The sequence below is a fragment of the Sturnira hondurensis genome, unplaced genomic scaffold (assembly GCF_014824575.4).
Source record: "Sturnira hondurensis isolate 20B ecotype Veracruz unplaced genomic scaffold, ASM1482457v3 Scaffold0018337, whole genome shotgun sequence".
NCBI classification, from domain to species: domain Eukaryota; kingdom Metazoa; phylum Chordata; class Mammalia; order Chiroptera; family Phyllostomidae; genus Sturnira; species Sturnira hondurensis.
The window spans coordinates 3,209,382-3,226,186 of NW_028090968.1; the positions used below are offsets into that span (position 1 = coordinate 3,209,382).

Consider the following 16,805-nt stretch of genomic DNA (forward strand, 5'->3'; position numbering starts at 1 on the left):
GCTCTAAGGAACTACTGGTAACTGCCTAACTGAAGGGATAGTTCACATGTTGGAGAGAGACTGAGTAATTAATGTTATTAATTACTAGGAGGGAAAAAAAGCTACAACTTAGTCTATTGTGGGATTCTTGGCATCATCAGAACTCCTCTTCAACCAGCTTGAATCCTTTGCTGTCAAATAAACCATATTTCACAGAAATTGTATAAATCATAGTACTGTCCTGTGACACAGCGTTGGAAAGATAAGCCATCTATATTTTCTCAAATTTTAAAGATTTGCCATTTATAATTCAAGTACTTATTCCATCTAAATCAATTTTACCATATATTGAAAGGAATCTAATTTCATTTTCCCTGAGATATATAATTGATAGTATCCTGTTAATATTAAAGTTAATCTAATTTATCCTTTTCATTGTATTTTGTTTAATGATGTAACTCCTGCTGAATATATTACTGTCCATCCCAAAATTTTGTTTCAGATGTCTCTTTTAAAACTTCTTGGAAACAACTTAAGGAATCTGTCTTTTAACAGAATTTGAGCCAATTACATTTATTGTTAAGTGGCATATTAAGGCTTTACTTTACATTCGGTTTTATGCCCTCTGACTTTTACAACTTGTTGCTTTTTGCTTTATTTTTTGTTACTTATGTTATCTCATATTACTTTAATATGAAAACATCCTTTTATTTAAAAAGGTCTACATATGCTTTACAATCCCATGAATCCCAGTATATTTAAAGATTTTTTAAAAGCATTCTTCAGCCAATGTTTCCTTAACCATTGAGGTTAGAGTGAAAATATTGAGTATTCCTTATCTAAAAAAATTTTCCTTCCTCTCATCATTACCACTTTTAGTATTTTTTTAAAGTGTTACAGAATATTTTTGAACACTTACATTTTTAAAAAATATTTTATTTATTTATCTTTTTAGAGGGGAAGGGAAGGAGAGAGGAAAGAAACATCAATGTATGGTTGCTTCTCGTGCATCCCCTGCAGGGAACTGGCCCCTGCCGGAAACTGGCCTGCAACCCAAGCATGTGCCCTGACTGGGAATCCGAACTGTGATCGTCTGGTTCTCAGGCCTGCACCCAATCCACTGAGCTACACCAGCCAGAGCAGTATATTTTTTCATTGAATTTAGAATTTTGTATCCCAGATTTTAGCTTACTTTTACATTATATTTACTTTCAAGAACAACTTTGGGTATTTATAATACATTCTACTATAAAACCAAACACAGATACTATTAACACTGATGTATGTATTTTTGAGTGGACCTATGTTTTTATTTCCCTTGAATATATGCCTAAGTGTGGAATTGCTGAGTCATATGGTAACCCAATATTTAACCTTTGGAGGAAGAGTCAGATTGTTTTCTAGAGTCTGTATCAATTTACACTCACACCAGGAGTGTATACAGAATCCATTTTAACACCTCTTCATCAACACTCATTATCTTCTTTAGCATTGCCATCTTGGTGCAAGTGATGTGGTACCTCATTGTCACTTTGATTTGCATGTAACTCATGGCTAACAGTGTTGGGTATCTTTACATGTGCTTATTGGCCACTTCTATATCTTCTTTAGAGAAACATCTACATAAATCACTTGGCAACTTATTTACTCATTTACTTATTTAAATATGGAACACTTCATGAATTTGCTTGTCATCCTTTGTAGGGGCCATGCTAATCTTCTCTGTATCGTTCCAATTTTAGTATATGTGCTGTCGAAGTGAGCACTCATTTGCCCAGTTTAAAATAGGGTTGTTTTTTAAAAATTGACTTGTAATTTACAAGTTTTAAAAATATATATCTATAGTGGAACCTCAGTTTTCTAATTTAAGTTTTCTAACAAAATTGTTGGAGAAGCAATTTGGTCAAAAACCTAATCTCCTTTGTCACCTGGGAGATGTGTGCCTGGTCACACAAGTTTCAACATGAAAAGAGTGTTTGGTGGAGAATCAAAAACTGAAGTTTTGTTGGACAACCAAGACATTTTTTCCGTAACAACTTGGTTAAAAATTGAATTGTTCCAGAACTGAGATGTTTGAGCCAAGATTTGAGTATATTCTGAATTTAAGTCCCTAATCTCTTTTTTTTGTGTGAAATCTGATATATATTTCCAAATAAGAATTCCTCAGGTAACATTTTTTCTTTCTTTCTTTTTTTAAAAATATATTTTATTGATTATACCATTACAGTTGTTCTATTCCCCCCTTCATTCCCCTCCACCCACACACTCCCACCCCCACTATTCTCCCCCCCTTAGTTTATAACCATGTGTCTCAATTTCTTTAGATTCTATATTTCTCCCACTATTCTCGCCCTCCCCCCTATCTATTTTCTACCTACCATCTATGCTATTTTCTGTGCCTTCTCCCCCCTTCTCCTCCTCCCACCCCTCTGTTTCTAACCCTCCATGTGATCTTCATTTCTATGGTTCCATTCCTGATCTAGCTGTCCTCTTGGTTTGCTTTTGTTTTAGATGTGGTTGTTAATAACTGTGTGTTTGCTGTCCTTTCACTGTTCATATTTTTCATCATCTCTTTCTTATATAAGTCCCTTTAGCATTTCATATAATAAGGGCTTGGTGATGATGAACTCCTTGAACTTGACCTTATCTGAGAAGCACTTTATCTGTCCTTCCATTCTAAATGAAAGCTTTGCTGGATAAAGCAATCTTGGCTGTAGGTCTTTGGATTTCATGACTTGGAATACTTCTTTCCAGCCCCTTCTTGCCTGTAAGGTCTCTTTTGAGAAATCCGCTGACAGTCTGATGGGTACTCCTTTGTAGGTGACTGTCCCCTTATCCCTTGATGCTTCTAGGATTCTCTCCTTCATTTTGGTCTTGGCTAATGTAATTATGATGTGCCTTGGTGTGTTCCTTCTTGGGTCCAACTTCTTTGGCACTCTCTGAGCTTCCTGGATTTCCTGGAAGTCTATTTCCTTTGCCAGACTGGGGAAGTTCTCCTTTATTATTTGTTCAAATACGTTTTCCACTCGTGGCTGTTTCTTTCCCCCTTCTGGTACCCCTATAATTCGGATGTTGGAACGTTTAAAGATGTCCTGGAGGTTCCTAAGCCTCTCCTCATTTTTTTGAATTCTCATTTCTTCATTCCTTTCTGGTGGGATGTTTTGTTCTTCCTTCTGGTCCATTCCATTGATTTGAGTCCCAGTTTCCTTTCCATCACTATTGGTTTCCTGTGCATCTCCCTTCATTTCAATTAGTTTAGCCTTCATATGTTCCTCTAATTTGTGACTATGTTCCTCTAATTTGTGACTATAATCTACCAGTTCTGTGAGCATCCTGATAAATAGTGTCTTGAATTGTGCTTCTGAGAGGCTGGCAATTTCTCGGTCGCTTAGAGTTATTGGCTCTGGGACTTTGAGTTCCTCTTGCGCCATCTTTTGGGCTACTTGTGCCTGTTAAGTAGCAGGATCAGAGCCCTAGGTTTTCACCAGAGCAGGGCAACTCAGTCGCTGGGTTGTGACGTTGTATGTGGGGGCGGGGTCAAAGAGGGACAATGGCTTCCCTCCGCCGCCTGCTGCTGCGACCCCCACCAGCACTGCAGCCACCACCGTCACCGGGCCCACGCGTTTCGTTCCACTGCACTCGAGTGTGCCACCGCTGTCAACCCTCCACCACTGGGTTCGTCCCCTGGGGCCTGTGTGGTCCGTCTCACTGCGCGCCAATGTGCGACCTTGGTCAGTCTGCCCCGTACTCCAACTGGCTTTGGGCTGCCTGTGCGCCTAGCGCCTAGGTCGGGGGATCTGTCCTGCCCGACCCAGCTCCGCTGCTGGTTCTGCCTCTCTTACCGTCCCTGTTGAACGGTTCGTAGCTGTCAGACTTCTGTATAATTCCGTGTTCTGGTCTCTGGGTGTGTTCTAGTTCTCCAAAACTTTTGTTGTAGTCAAACTTGGTTGTGGGAGAAGGCACAGTGTTTCCACCTATGCCTCCATCTTGGCGGAAGTCCTTAAGTCCCTAATCTGATATGGTTTGTACACTTTTAATCCCATTTGGTGGGTGTCCTTTTGATTTCTTGATGGTACTCTTTTGCATGTGGACACACAATTTTCCCAGCACCATTTAAAAAGGACATTCCTCCCCTCCCACTTAATTGTTTTTGGAAACCTTGTTAAAAACCACTATAAATGTGAAGGTTTACTTCTGCACTCTCAATTTCATCCCACTGATACACAGAACTGTTCTTACACCAGTACTGTAACAGAGTGGTCAGGCCAAATTGCTAGAAGGCAGAGAGCAGGTAGAAAAACCTAAGGTGCAGCTGAAAATTAAAAGCGGCTTGCCCTCCCTTTAAGGGGAGGAGCCACCAGAGGAGAGATATTGCCTAAGGCAGCAGGGAAGCTTGTGCCTCTGCAGTAGGAAGCTTGTACAAACCACGCATGACTGGACACTTTGCCTCCTTATAGAACATGACGGACAGAAGAGACAAAGGCAAACATGGCCAACACTGGCCCTCAGTTAAAAAGCTAGACACTCCTGTTGGCTTCTGGAACACATGGGATTCTGAGAGAGGGCTTTTAAACAAAAGATGGACAGAAACTCACTCTCTTGGTCTCTTGGTCTTTTGGTTTCTTGGGTTCTTTCTTGTATTGCCTTGCATGGGCAGGAGTGGCAGATGGCAGGGACTGCTTGGGTCTTAGGCCCTGCATGGTTGAAAGCCAACCCCGAGAGTTAGGCCCCATGCTGGGATGTGTGCCTCACTGGGATCCAGACCTGGGAACACTATGACCCACTGCAGTCTGGCATATGGGTCAGAGATGGCTTCCACTCTCTTGCCCTAAAACAGCACACAAAGACATTAGCTAAGAAGTTCCTCACAAATGAAGCTCCCCCTGCATGAACATAGAAGTGATCTGGCAGCACACCCCAGACCCTGAGAGAGAAAGAACTGCTCTGAGGCAATAGCAACTCTGACACCAGAGAGAGAGAGGGCCTAAAGCTAAAGAAATGTAGACCCATTCAAATAACAACCTTGGACTACAAATAATTAATGGGAAACTTCTAAACATGGATTTTGACATTCATCTTTCTGGGGTTAACTTTTTTCCTGTGCTTTGCAAAAAAGGTCAGCTCAGCTGACATGAAGCAGAAATACTCACAGGCCCCTCAAATTAAAAACCCTATTAATAAAAATCTGCAAAAATCTTCATGTTATGCACATATATGATAATAAGCAACTGGACCCTATGCTGCCCGGTTACAGTACCACATTCTTGATTACTGTAGTTTTCCGGTAAGTTTTGAATTCAGGATATATAAATTCTCCAGCTTTTTTCTTTTTGAGGATTGTTTTGCTATTCTGAGTTTCTTATATATCCATGTAAATCTTAAGGTCAGATTAACAATTTCTTCAAATAAGCCAGATGGAACTTTGAAAAGGATTGTGCTGAATTTATACATCAATTTAAGGAGCATTGCTACCTTAATTGAACCAAGCATTCCGATCCATGAATATGGGATGTCTTTCCATTTATTGAGATCTTTACTTTCTTTTAATAATATTTTGTAGTTTTCAGAATTTAAATTTTGAACTTTCTGATGATTTTGTAAATAAAACTTTGTTAATTTCATATTTGGTCTGTTCTTCACAACTATATGAAAATACAGTAGGATGCTGAATATTGATCTTGTGTCCTGCAATATTGTTGACCTTGTTTCTAACCTGTAAATAGGGTTTTTTTTGGTAGACACCTTAGAATCCTCTACATGCAAAATCATGTTATCTGTCAATAGTCTTATGTTTTCCTTTCCAATCTTGGTGATTTCTATTTGAAATGCTTGAAATAATTGTGTTTTTTTTAATGCAGAATTTAAATGGTAAGAGTAGTTCATCGTTGTCTTATTCTTGATTTAGGGAGAAACTTTCAGTCTTAAACTTTTATTACGTATGGTATTAGTTGTAAAATTTTTACAAATGTCCTTTATCAGCTTAATAAATTTCCAAATTATACCTGCTCTCTTCAATGTTTTTATTATGAAGGAACACTGAATTTTAACAGAAAATGCTTTTTCACCATCTACTAACATAACCATATGGCTTTGTTCTCTTGTATCAATATGGTACATTATAGTAAAGTATTTTTGGATGTAAAACCAACCCTGCATTCCTGGACTAAATCCCACTTTATCATAATGTATAATTATTTATATTGCTGGACTGGATTTGCTAATATTTTGTTGATTTTTTATCTACTTTGACGAGGTATTATTCTTTAGTTTTCTTTCTTTGTTATGTCACTGCCTGATTTTATCACAATAATACTGGCCTCACAACAATTAGAAAAGTGTTCCTTCCTACTCTTCATTTTCTTGGGAGAATTTGTGGAGCTGATACTTTTAAATGTTATGGTAGCATTCAACAATAAGGTCATCTGACATGGGGCTTTTCTTTGTGTTCTAATCCAGTCTCTTTACTTGTTATGGGACTGTTCAGATTTTCTGTTTCTTGTTCACTTTTCTGCATTTGGGTCTTTAGGAATTTGTTAATTTCCTCTATTTAACTTATTACAGGAGTGAACTGTTCTACAGTTGTTGTATAGTATTCTCTCACAATCTTTTTAACTTCTGGAAGGTCAGTAGTAATGCTCCCTCTTTCATTCCTGATTTGACTAACACAAGTGTTTTTAATGGTCAGTCTAAGTAGAGGTTTCTCTCATTTTAGTTTGACTATTTTTTTCTTTCTTGATTTCCACTCTAATCTTTATTATTTCCTCAATTCTGACTTTTGATTAGTTTGTTCTTCTTTTTGTATAAGGTTAAAAGCTTGGTTATTGATTTGAGATATTTTTAATTGTAGGACTGATGACTACAATTTCCTTCTAAAAACTGTTTAGTGCACCGTGAAATTTTGTTATGGCCTATTTTCATTCATCTCAAAGTATGCCGTAACTTCCTTTTGACTTCTTCTTTGAATAATTGGTTATTTAAGATTGTGTTAATTTGCACAGAGTTGTGAGTTTCTCTAATTTATCCTGGTATTGAATTCTAATTTCATTCCATTGTAGCCACAGAATGTACTTTGTTACGATTTCAATCCTTTTAGATTTGTTGGTTTGTTTTATGGCTTAGCATAAGGTCTACATTACAGTGTTCTAGGTACATTTGGTAAGAACGTTGTATTGTGCTGTTTGTTTTCTTAGGTCTATGTGGTTAATAGGCCCAGTGTTACTCAAGTCTTTTCTTAGTGATCGTCTGCCTAGTTTGCTATCTATAAGGGGGGGTCGCCTAAAACCCAGAATTATCTTCTGGAGAGCTTGTAGTACAGGTTTACCCTGCTACTACATAGTAGCAGGGTGAATGTTCTAGGAACCCAGCTGGATCAGTGTATGAGCTGGCATTGTCAGAGGCTGTGTTTGGGTTCACCGATTTTTTTTAACATTCTTTCAACGCATTTGTCCATTTCATGATCAGTGATTTATGAACACACCTGCCCAGACCAAGCTGAGTGTTCAGCAGTTTTTGACCAAAATCAGCATGACTCTATGCTCCACCCTCATTATATTCATCTAACCTTAACCAGTGATTTTTTTCCCTCCAAATGAAAAAAGTCTTCAAAGGGAAAAGTTTTGGTGATGTGGAAAAGGTGAAATAAAAAAGTAAACAAACAAAAAAAAATGGCAGAAGCACTAAAAGGTATAAAAATCGGTGAATTCGAAATTCTTCTGAGCAGTGGAAAAATATCTTGATAGGTATATAGCATCAAATGGCGAGTACTTTGAAGGTGACTAAAGTTTAAACATGTAAGAATATAAAATTTTTTTGTAAATGAGTGAAGCTGTATTGAGAAGTCTCCAACTATTATTTTTGACATGTCTAGTTCTCCCTTCAATTCTTGTCAATATGATTTGCTTCATATACATTGGTACTATCACTAGGTAAAACTATGTTTATAATTGTTATAACTAATAAAGGAAATGACCCTTTTATTATAAAATGTCCTTCTTTACCTCTTGGACCTATTCCTCTTGGAATATTTTTGATTTGCTTATTTTGCCTGCAATCAGTAGAGCCACCCTAAGCTTTCTTATGATTATTATTTTCACAATGTATCTTTTTCAATCCTTTTACTTTCAACATATTTATATCTTTCAAGCTAATGTATAGCTTCTGTAGACAGCATATATTTGGAGGTTGTTTTACTTCTAGTTTGACAACGTCTGCTATGTGACTAGATTGTTTATTCCACTCACACTTAACATTCATATTGATACAGTTGTAATTGTTGGCCTTTCAGTTTTTATGTCTCATGTCTTTTGTACAACTATTCCGTTCTTTTCTTACATATTACTTTCTTTAAATGCTTTGTAAATTCTATCATTTTAAAATTTAGGGCTTTTTTGCCTATTATATAAATATATGGTCAGTGCTTTTTTATTGATCACATCTAAACCACTTCATTAAATTCACTTAAGTCAAATACAGATTCTTTTGACCTTTCTATGTAGATGCCATGATTTTTTCTCTCACTAATCCTTATTTCTTTTTCTTGTCTTATTGCACTGGTTAGAATCTCCAGTTGATATACATAGGTATGCTGTTAGTGGAAATCCTTCTCTTGATACCAATCTTGGATAGGGTGTGGGGTTTCACTGCTTTACCACTAAAGGATTTTTGCTATACTTTTAAAATAGACACTCTTGCCCCAGCTGGTGTGGCCCAGTTGGTTGGGCATTGTCTCACAAACCAAAAGGTGGTTGGTTCAATTCTTGATTGGGGCACATGACTGAGTTGCAGGTTTGATCCTCAGTCAGGATGTGTTTAGAAGGCAACCAATTGATGTTTCTCTCTCACACTGATGTTTATCTTCCTCTCTTTCTCCCTTCCTTCCCCTCTCTTTAAAAAATAAAAAAAGTAATACTATTTATTGAATTAATAAATTTCTCTTCTAGTCCTAAGATTTTATTATGAGTCTGTTTTCAATTTTATCAAATGCCTTTTCACATACAAGGTCTGTCCAAAAGGTACCCAGCTATGTAATATGAAATATAGAGACATTTACTGAAGAAGATATGAGATTAAGAATATTGTACACAGGACAATGATGTCTCAGTCCCTTTAAAGTGGGCACTTTGGGACCTCACACAGTTCTCCCAGTCACCATCAGTTGCCCCACTGTGTTTTCCTGAATCTCACTGGTGGTCCGAATTCTTCTCCCTTTCAAAGGTGATTTTAGTTTGGGGAAAGGCCAGAAGTCGCAGGGTACCAAATCTGGGCTATGGGGGGGGGGGGGAGTCACCTGGGTGATTTGATGCTTCACAGAAAAAACTGCAAAAGATGTGATGCCTGAGTGGACACATTGTTGTGATGAAGCTGCCAATCACCAGTTGCCCAAAGTTGTGGCCTTCTGAATCATCCATAGTTCCCATGGAGGAATGTACATGCTTAACAAAAAATTTGATGCACACCTGTTGCTGTACTAGCTTAGTCATTTGGGATGTGATGGCCACGTAGTACACAGGCTCACTCAATGGTGTCTACCATTCTGACTAGTATAGTTATCATTGTTCTAGGAATGTACATTCCAGTTCACAAACTGTTCTCATATTAACAATGGCTGGACTTTTTCAGGACAGACCTTGTATATTTAGATCATATACAGTCATGCTCTGTGTAATGACATTTTGGATAGCAGATTGCAAATACGATGCTATTTGCAAGAAGATTATAATGGAGCTGAAAAATTTCTATCACTTAACAACAATGTAGTTGTCATAACATCACAGCATAAGACATTACTCACGTGTCTGTGGTGATACTGATGTAAAGAACCCTTCTCTGCTGCCAGTCATATAAAAGTGTAGCACATACAATTATGTACAACATACAGTACTTGATAATGCTACTACTAAATGACTATGTTAGCAGTTTATGTATTTATTATTTTAGAGTTTAATCTTTCTACTTAAAAAAAAAAGGTTTTATATAAAATAGTATGGTGTGGTCCACTGGCAGCAACCTCATATATCTAGTGGTTATTGCATCTCTTCATTGCATCATTTCTCTTGTGCTTCATTTAATCTCATGTTGTTTCATTCATCCCTAAAAGCACACAAAATCCACTCCTAAGGTTGCCAGTAGGAGGCTACATCCAGTGTCTGGTCTGGAAACAAAATTTAAAGTAAGGACTAAAAAGTTGGAAAATCGGTCATGGTTATTGCTTGCCCTTCAGGTATGTCCCATTCCACCAAAGATATGATCTTGAACAATAAGAACAGTGATGGAAGCTGTTAAAGGATCTGCTTCATTGAAGACAATGAAACAAAAATTTCAGAAGGGCCTACATAAGACATGGAGCAACTTCTAGTGACCTGAATTGAAGATGAGACAGAGAAGTATATCACACTTAGCACCACAATAATCATGGCTGAAGCAAAAAGTCTGCAATGTTGCAAGAAAAGGCTGGACCCATCTACGATACTGAATTTACTGCTATCTTTGTGTGGTTTAAACAATTCAAGAATCATTATTCATTACATTGTTAGAGGAAATTGGCAGTTATTTTAAAACATAGCACAGCACCCAGAGAATAACTTGTTTTTCTTTGCTTCCTGCTTCTGTAAGCTGCTTCCTGCTTTTGCACCAGAAGTAACAGTCGAAGTGACAACTGCCCCTTGCTCCATAAAAGCAACTGCTCCCCCATTGCTCGGGGCCCAGAATTTGGAGACTGCCTCCTCTGGGTCCGCATGCATAAATAAAGGAACCACTTCGCTTCCCTCCAGTGTTTGGCCTGAGTTCTTGCCATAACAACATAACGTGTAAATGAGTACTGAATTTGTAAGTGCTGATGTGAAAGGAGCTGGAAAATATTTGGAAACTTTAGATAAGCTGATTATGAAGGAAAATTACTTGCCACAGCAAATATTCAATATAGATGAAACTTCTCTATTCTGGAAATGGATGCCTGAAAGGATTGTCATCCACAGGGAGGCCAACTAAATGTCAAATTTCAAGGCTTTTAAGAACTAGAAAAACAGTTTTGCCTAGGGACAATGCTGCATGCTACAAATTTAAACCCTTTATGTACTGCCAGTGAGAATCCCAGCCCTTCAGGCATATCAGTAAGAACATACTGTCAGGGTGTAACAGAAGCAATAAGAAGTCATAGATGACCCAGCTCCTCTTGCAAGATGCCCCATTTTGCATCTTGAATTGAAAAACTGCTATGTCAGCAAAATAGAATAAGTACTTTTTGGAGAATAAAAGACCTTTTAAGATTTTTCTTATTTTTGATCCACAGTTGGTGGTGGATGGGTTTTCCTCATTATGAAATGTCTGTATCTCTAATTATAAACACAATAAAGGGCAATTCTTATCAGATTTTTTTAAAACTCTCCTGAGCCCATTTTTTTAGCATTACTTTTCCTAAAAAGCAAAAACTTAACCAAAGAAATCTTGACTCTAAGGTAGATTATATTAACGTCTTCAAGGAAACAGCTCAGAGCCAGTATTTGAACCCATGATCTTTACACTCAAATCTCATAACACAAGTACAAATCAGATAAGGTATTGAGAGAAAAGGTTTACCTTAAGGGGTATGTAGTGGTCAACGAAGTGACAAAACTTGACCAATTTGAGCCAGGAGACAATCTCATAATGAACACAATCTTATCTTTACAGCGGTCCATAAACCAGTGGACTATTGCCTTTAAAATTTTTATCAATGTAATGGCATAAAACAAAGTAGTATAAAATGCTCATAATGAAATAAAGTAGTTGTGTGCCAGCACTCCTTAATGCCTAATTGCAATCACATGTAAATAATTAAAGTAACTTGTTTTAACTAGCATTCATTCTTACATTTCTTGAGTTACAAATTTTAGCCATCAAGTTCCTTCAGAGTTGAGGATTTAGCTCTTTTCTACACCCTGTATTCCTTTCCACATTTGTGTAGTTAAATCCATATTTAAGTTGTTATTGGCAAAAATTCTCTATATAACCAAATTATCATGATTGCATTATCTTTCGTAAAAATGTAGTTTGTTTTTCTTGAAGGTATCAAAATACATTTCCTAATTTTCTATAAATCCGTTCTTCACTCTTTTTCAAATTCATCAGAACTGCCATTTATCAACATCTGCCCATTTCCCCCCAATCTTCAACATCAGGTTTAAATATCACTTCAAGAAAGGCTTCATCCAAGAGAACTACTTCCTAGTCTGAATTTCTCATCACAAGTTTATATACATTTTAGTCATGAGCTTTGAAAAAAGAGATGTGCTTACTTTTATATCCTAAGTGAAATGTCTTTCATATAGCTTTACTGAATGTTGCTTAAATGAATACTCAACATAAAAAATGAACCTCTGCAAAGCCACCCAAGGGTTATTCTTGCCTTATTAAAGAGTACAAAAAAAAAGGCCTCAGCAACTTTTGCTGGAGCCACCTCATAAGTTATTTGATATCAGCTGCACTGTACACAGTAGAGATTCAAAGATATACTTATGGTACCACATTTAGTAGATACGTATAATGCCTCTATATATGAGGTATATCCAGAAAGTATCCAGTCCTATAATATGAAAAAGACATTTATTGAAAAAGATACAAGATACAGGAAACGTTGTGCATAGGCCAACGATGCCTCAGTCCCCTTCAAAATAGGCCTCACACAATTCTTCCAGGATCATTAGTAACTGCAGCAAGATGTTCCTTTTGCTCTGGTAGCAGAAGCCACAGAACAAACTTTGCCATGACATGTTTCATGCAAAGAACTGCATCAAAATCTAGGACACAATAGTTTTTTGGAATCCCCAGACCAGTTTCTAGTTATCACACTGTTAGTTGCCAATCTTTGTTGACTGTAGCCTGTACACTTTCAACATTCTCAGGTGTTTTGCTTGTTGTAGACCTTCCAGAACATAGATCACTTTCAACAGATTCTTAACCATCTTTGAAGCATTGGAGCCACACTTTTATTTGTGCTGCACTCATTGCATCATCCCTGGAAGGCTTCTGAATCATCCAAATAGTTTCCATGGAGGCATGTTCAAGCGTAACACAAAATTTAATGCAGATTTGTCGCTCTACTTGCTCAGTTATTTTGACTACAATGGCCACACAGTACACATGCTCCCTCAACGGCGTCTACCGCCCCCATCAACTAGTACAATGAAGTTGTCATTGTTCATGCATATACATTCCAGGGCACTGTTTTTGGCTGCCAGGTTACATTGATGTCACACAAACTGTTGTCATTATATTAACAATGGCTGTACTTTTTCTGGACATACCTCATAATTAATGATTCAGTTTAAAAAGATCTGTATATAAGCATACCATAATCCTCACAAATTTAAAAATTCAAATTTTGAAAAATTTCAAAAATTCAAAAGGAGTTCAAAAATTCAAATTACATGCAATGATCTGCCTTACCCAGAGAATGCTGGTTATTACTCCTAGCTACTGCCTGACTACAATCTTTCTGTCCTACTTAAATTGGTAAAGCTAAAGAGGGATAAGAAGTTACCTGAATCTATAGTGATACATTTTAAAGGTAGGGGTTAAAGTTTAATAAAGCATCAAGAACAGCCCTGGTTGGCTTGGCTCAGTGGATTGAGTGCCAGCCTATGAACCAAAGGGTCACCAGTTTGATTCCCAGTTAGGGCACATGCCTGGGTTGTGGGCCAGGTTCCCAGTCAGGGGTACACAAAAGGTAATCACACACTGATATTTCTCTTTCGCCCTCCCTCAACCTCTCTCAAATAAATAAATAAATCTTAAAAAAAGAACAAAATAATTATTTAAATGATGTAAGAATGTGAGACAGAATTAAAGAACATGGCCCTTTGTATTTTTTTCCTCCTCACTTGAGGACATTTTTTCATTGATTTTAGAGAGAGGGGAAGAGAGAGTGAGATTGTTGGCTGCCTGCAACCTGAGCATGTGTGCCTTGTCCAGGAATCAAACCTGTGACCTTTGGAGCTTCAGGACGATGCTCCAACCAACTGAACCACACCAGCCAGGGCGTGGGCTTTGTATTTTATATTTCATTTTGGGTTGGTCAAAAGTCTGTTAAGTTTTTTTTCCACAAAATAAAGACACATTTTTCATTTTCACCAATAACTTTATTGATTTGGATATTTTGAGTATGTCAGCTCTCTCCTGTTATTGGCTTCTAGTGGGTAGAGTCTAGGTGTGCTGCTAAACATTTTCCAATGTATAAGATAGCCCAACAGCAAAGAATTATTTGGCGAAAATGTCAATAGTACCAAGAAAATTAACAAACTACTTTTGATACAGTTGATAAGTCACAGCACCACCTCCATACACTGCACAAATCTTTTTTTGCATTTCAATTGCATTTTCACCTTTCTTGAAATAATAAATACACCAAAAATTGCATATTTTCTTCCATCTTCAATATTAAAATGGTTGTACAAAAATTCACCAATTTTGATTTTTAAAACAATGTACACTGATACGCCAGCTGTCACAATACAATCTAACAAAATTGTTCCAAATGAAGTTAAAGACAACTAAGCACTACAACAGCTGTTGTACAGAGAAAACATAACAGAATTTTGGCCAACCCAATATAATCTCAATTTAATGAGAACTAATACTCTTGAGCATATAAAGTTACAAAATTTATTTTTACTTTTAACAACTACCATTATATTACTTAAAATTTGTTTATATCAAATGAAATATGTATATACACACCCACTGTAAGAGAACTACCTGATATGAACAGGCAAAGGTGTAGGGATGACGCAATATTTTTATACCAGAATTAAACATATTAAATAGCAGGAAAGTACAGTGGAATTGAAGGTTGAGGTTTAGTTCAGCAGTCAATAAGGTAAGACTGTGTATTAAGTAGATTAATTTGATTAAGGTCTGATTCAGCATTTGTAAAAAATGAAGAATAAACTAAGGTGGCATAAATCACAAAATGCTGAATTCAATGTAATCAGGCCTTCATTCAGATGCTTAATTTTTGCATTTCAACAGATTTCCTGTGATATAAATTATCCATTTTGAATGTTCTTCCCCTTTTGTTTTGCAAATAGTTACCTTGCAGGTAATTTACTGGCTACAAGTGAATACATGACAGAATCACAATGAAAAGCGTATTAAATCCCAAAATAGAAAAATCAGTCTGTATAAGTGGATATGATGTAAATCTTCTAATGAATCATTCAGTACAATGATCTTTTTCTACATCTTGATCACATCTAAGTTTTCAGCAGTGAAAACTAGCTTGTCAGGAACTAGAACGCAGGCTCTCACCAGGCACCCAATTTGCTGGCACCTTATCTTGGACTTAACAGCCTCCAGAACTACAAGAGATTTCTTGTGTTTAAGCTCCCCACCACCACCCCCCTCCAAAAGAAACTCAACCAAACAACAACAGTAACAAAAAAACTAGCTTATTCTAAAACAAGCCAGCTGTCTAATCTTACATTAGAGACTTCATCCTCAACATACTAACATAAAAAAGCAGAAGTCAGTTTTCCATGTATAGCAAGATTTTCGACAAAGCAAAAGAATACCTTCCTTTGTACTGGACACATTCTTGAACTTGCCAAAATTGGGAAAAGTAGGTGGGGAAGGGACGATAAGGAAACAGTCTCTGATTCCCGCCCCCCTAATTTACAAATACGAACCTCTATAATATATTAAGGCCATCCTTGTACTCAGCTTTCATCGTTAAATTATAGCATCCCTACACTGGGCAACTCAACAGGTGCACATTACATGGTTGTGCTCCAGGTTCCTTCATTAACAAAGGCATTTTGGCATATTGCTCATAATTTTATATTACTCCTGATATTCTAGTGCCTAGTTCTTAACAACATGTATCAAGGAACGCCTCCTTGCCACCTGCTGAAGTCCAGCCAACTGTTCTGGCACCATATTATTCACCTGACTGCATAAAACACCTCAAGTAAACTGGGTAAGCGATTACAGAAACTGGGGCTGGGGACTACATTTCACCCATTAGAGCGAAAAAGTAGTCCGGTGTATTCCGGCATAGGTCGGTGCAGCCCAAAGCTTTACTGACTCGGCGAGTGAAAAAACCCTACTAGGGCGACGTCCCTACGCAGCCTCCACTCCCACGACTGACGGCTACACACACCGCAGCCACATACCATTACCACTACCACGTAACCCGCGACTCTCCCGGAAAGCGATGTAGACGCATCCTTTGGCCCTTCGCAGGCGTCTTCCCGACCAGCTCCGAGTCCCAGCACCTCCACAGACGCCTTTCTGCGAGCCCCGCCACAAACTACCTCAGCTGGCGCAGCGCAGCGCACCGAGGGGGTCCTAGGCCGGGCCTCAGGGATGTTCCCGGTCCCGGAGAAACAGCTGAGCCATCTAAACGCTGCTCCCCCAGGACTCGCGTCCGCCCCCAACGTACCTACAGAGGTGCCACACCGCGCCAGCAGCCTCCTCACAACTGCTCCCAAGTTCCAGCGCCGCGCACAGTAACGCTCCCAAGGGGGCTGGGCAGAGGTGAGTCTCCCTGGCTCCACCCCTATGGCCTCCAGACCAATGGCAGTAAGAACGTGCGACAGCCCAGCCAATCAGAGATGACCGGGTGGAGTGGCTGGAGAGAAAGGCTACTGCGAGGTGAAAGTTGGCTGAGGGGCTAGAAGAGTTCTGGTACCTGAAGATTTTTCCCGTCAGTCTTTGGTCCTAACTGCCCGGTAGCGCGACCAAGTGCCAGAGCTAGCCCTTAGAGTGATTTAAACGACGATTTGTAAAGTTTTCCAAAAATCTTACGTGAAATTTTATTTACAAAACTGCCAGCAGGCTGAAGCTTACCAATT

General features: G+C 38.1%; 1 protein-coding gene and 1 non-coding gene across 3 annotated transcripts in view; both read right to left on the bottom strand.

Moving 5' to 3' along the window:
- Window positions 1-16,462, bottom strand: part of ATF7IP2 (activating transcription factor 7 interacting protein 2) — a 98,350-nt gene extending 81,888 nt beyond the window's left edge. For both annotated transcript variants that reach the window (XM_037069027.1, XM_037069028.1), the window contains exon 1: window positions 16,394-16,462. The gene's annotated coding sequence lies outside the window, so the exon portion shown is untranslated. The remainder of the gene's footprint in view (window positions 1-16,393) is intronic.
- LOC119002948 (U6 spliceosomal RNA) lies at window positions 1,640-1,745 on the bottom strand. The gene has a single exon (XR_005069842.1). It is a non-coding gene; the product is annotated as a U6 spliceosomal RNA (small nuclear RNA).
- Window positions 16,463-16,805: the final 343 nt, after the last annotated feature.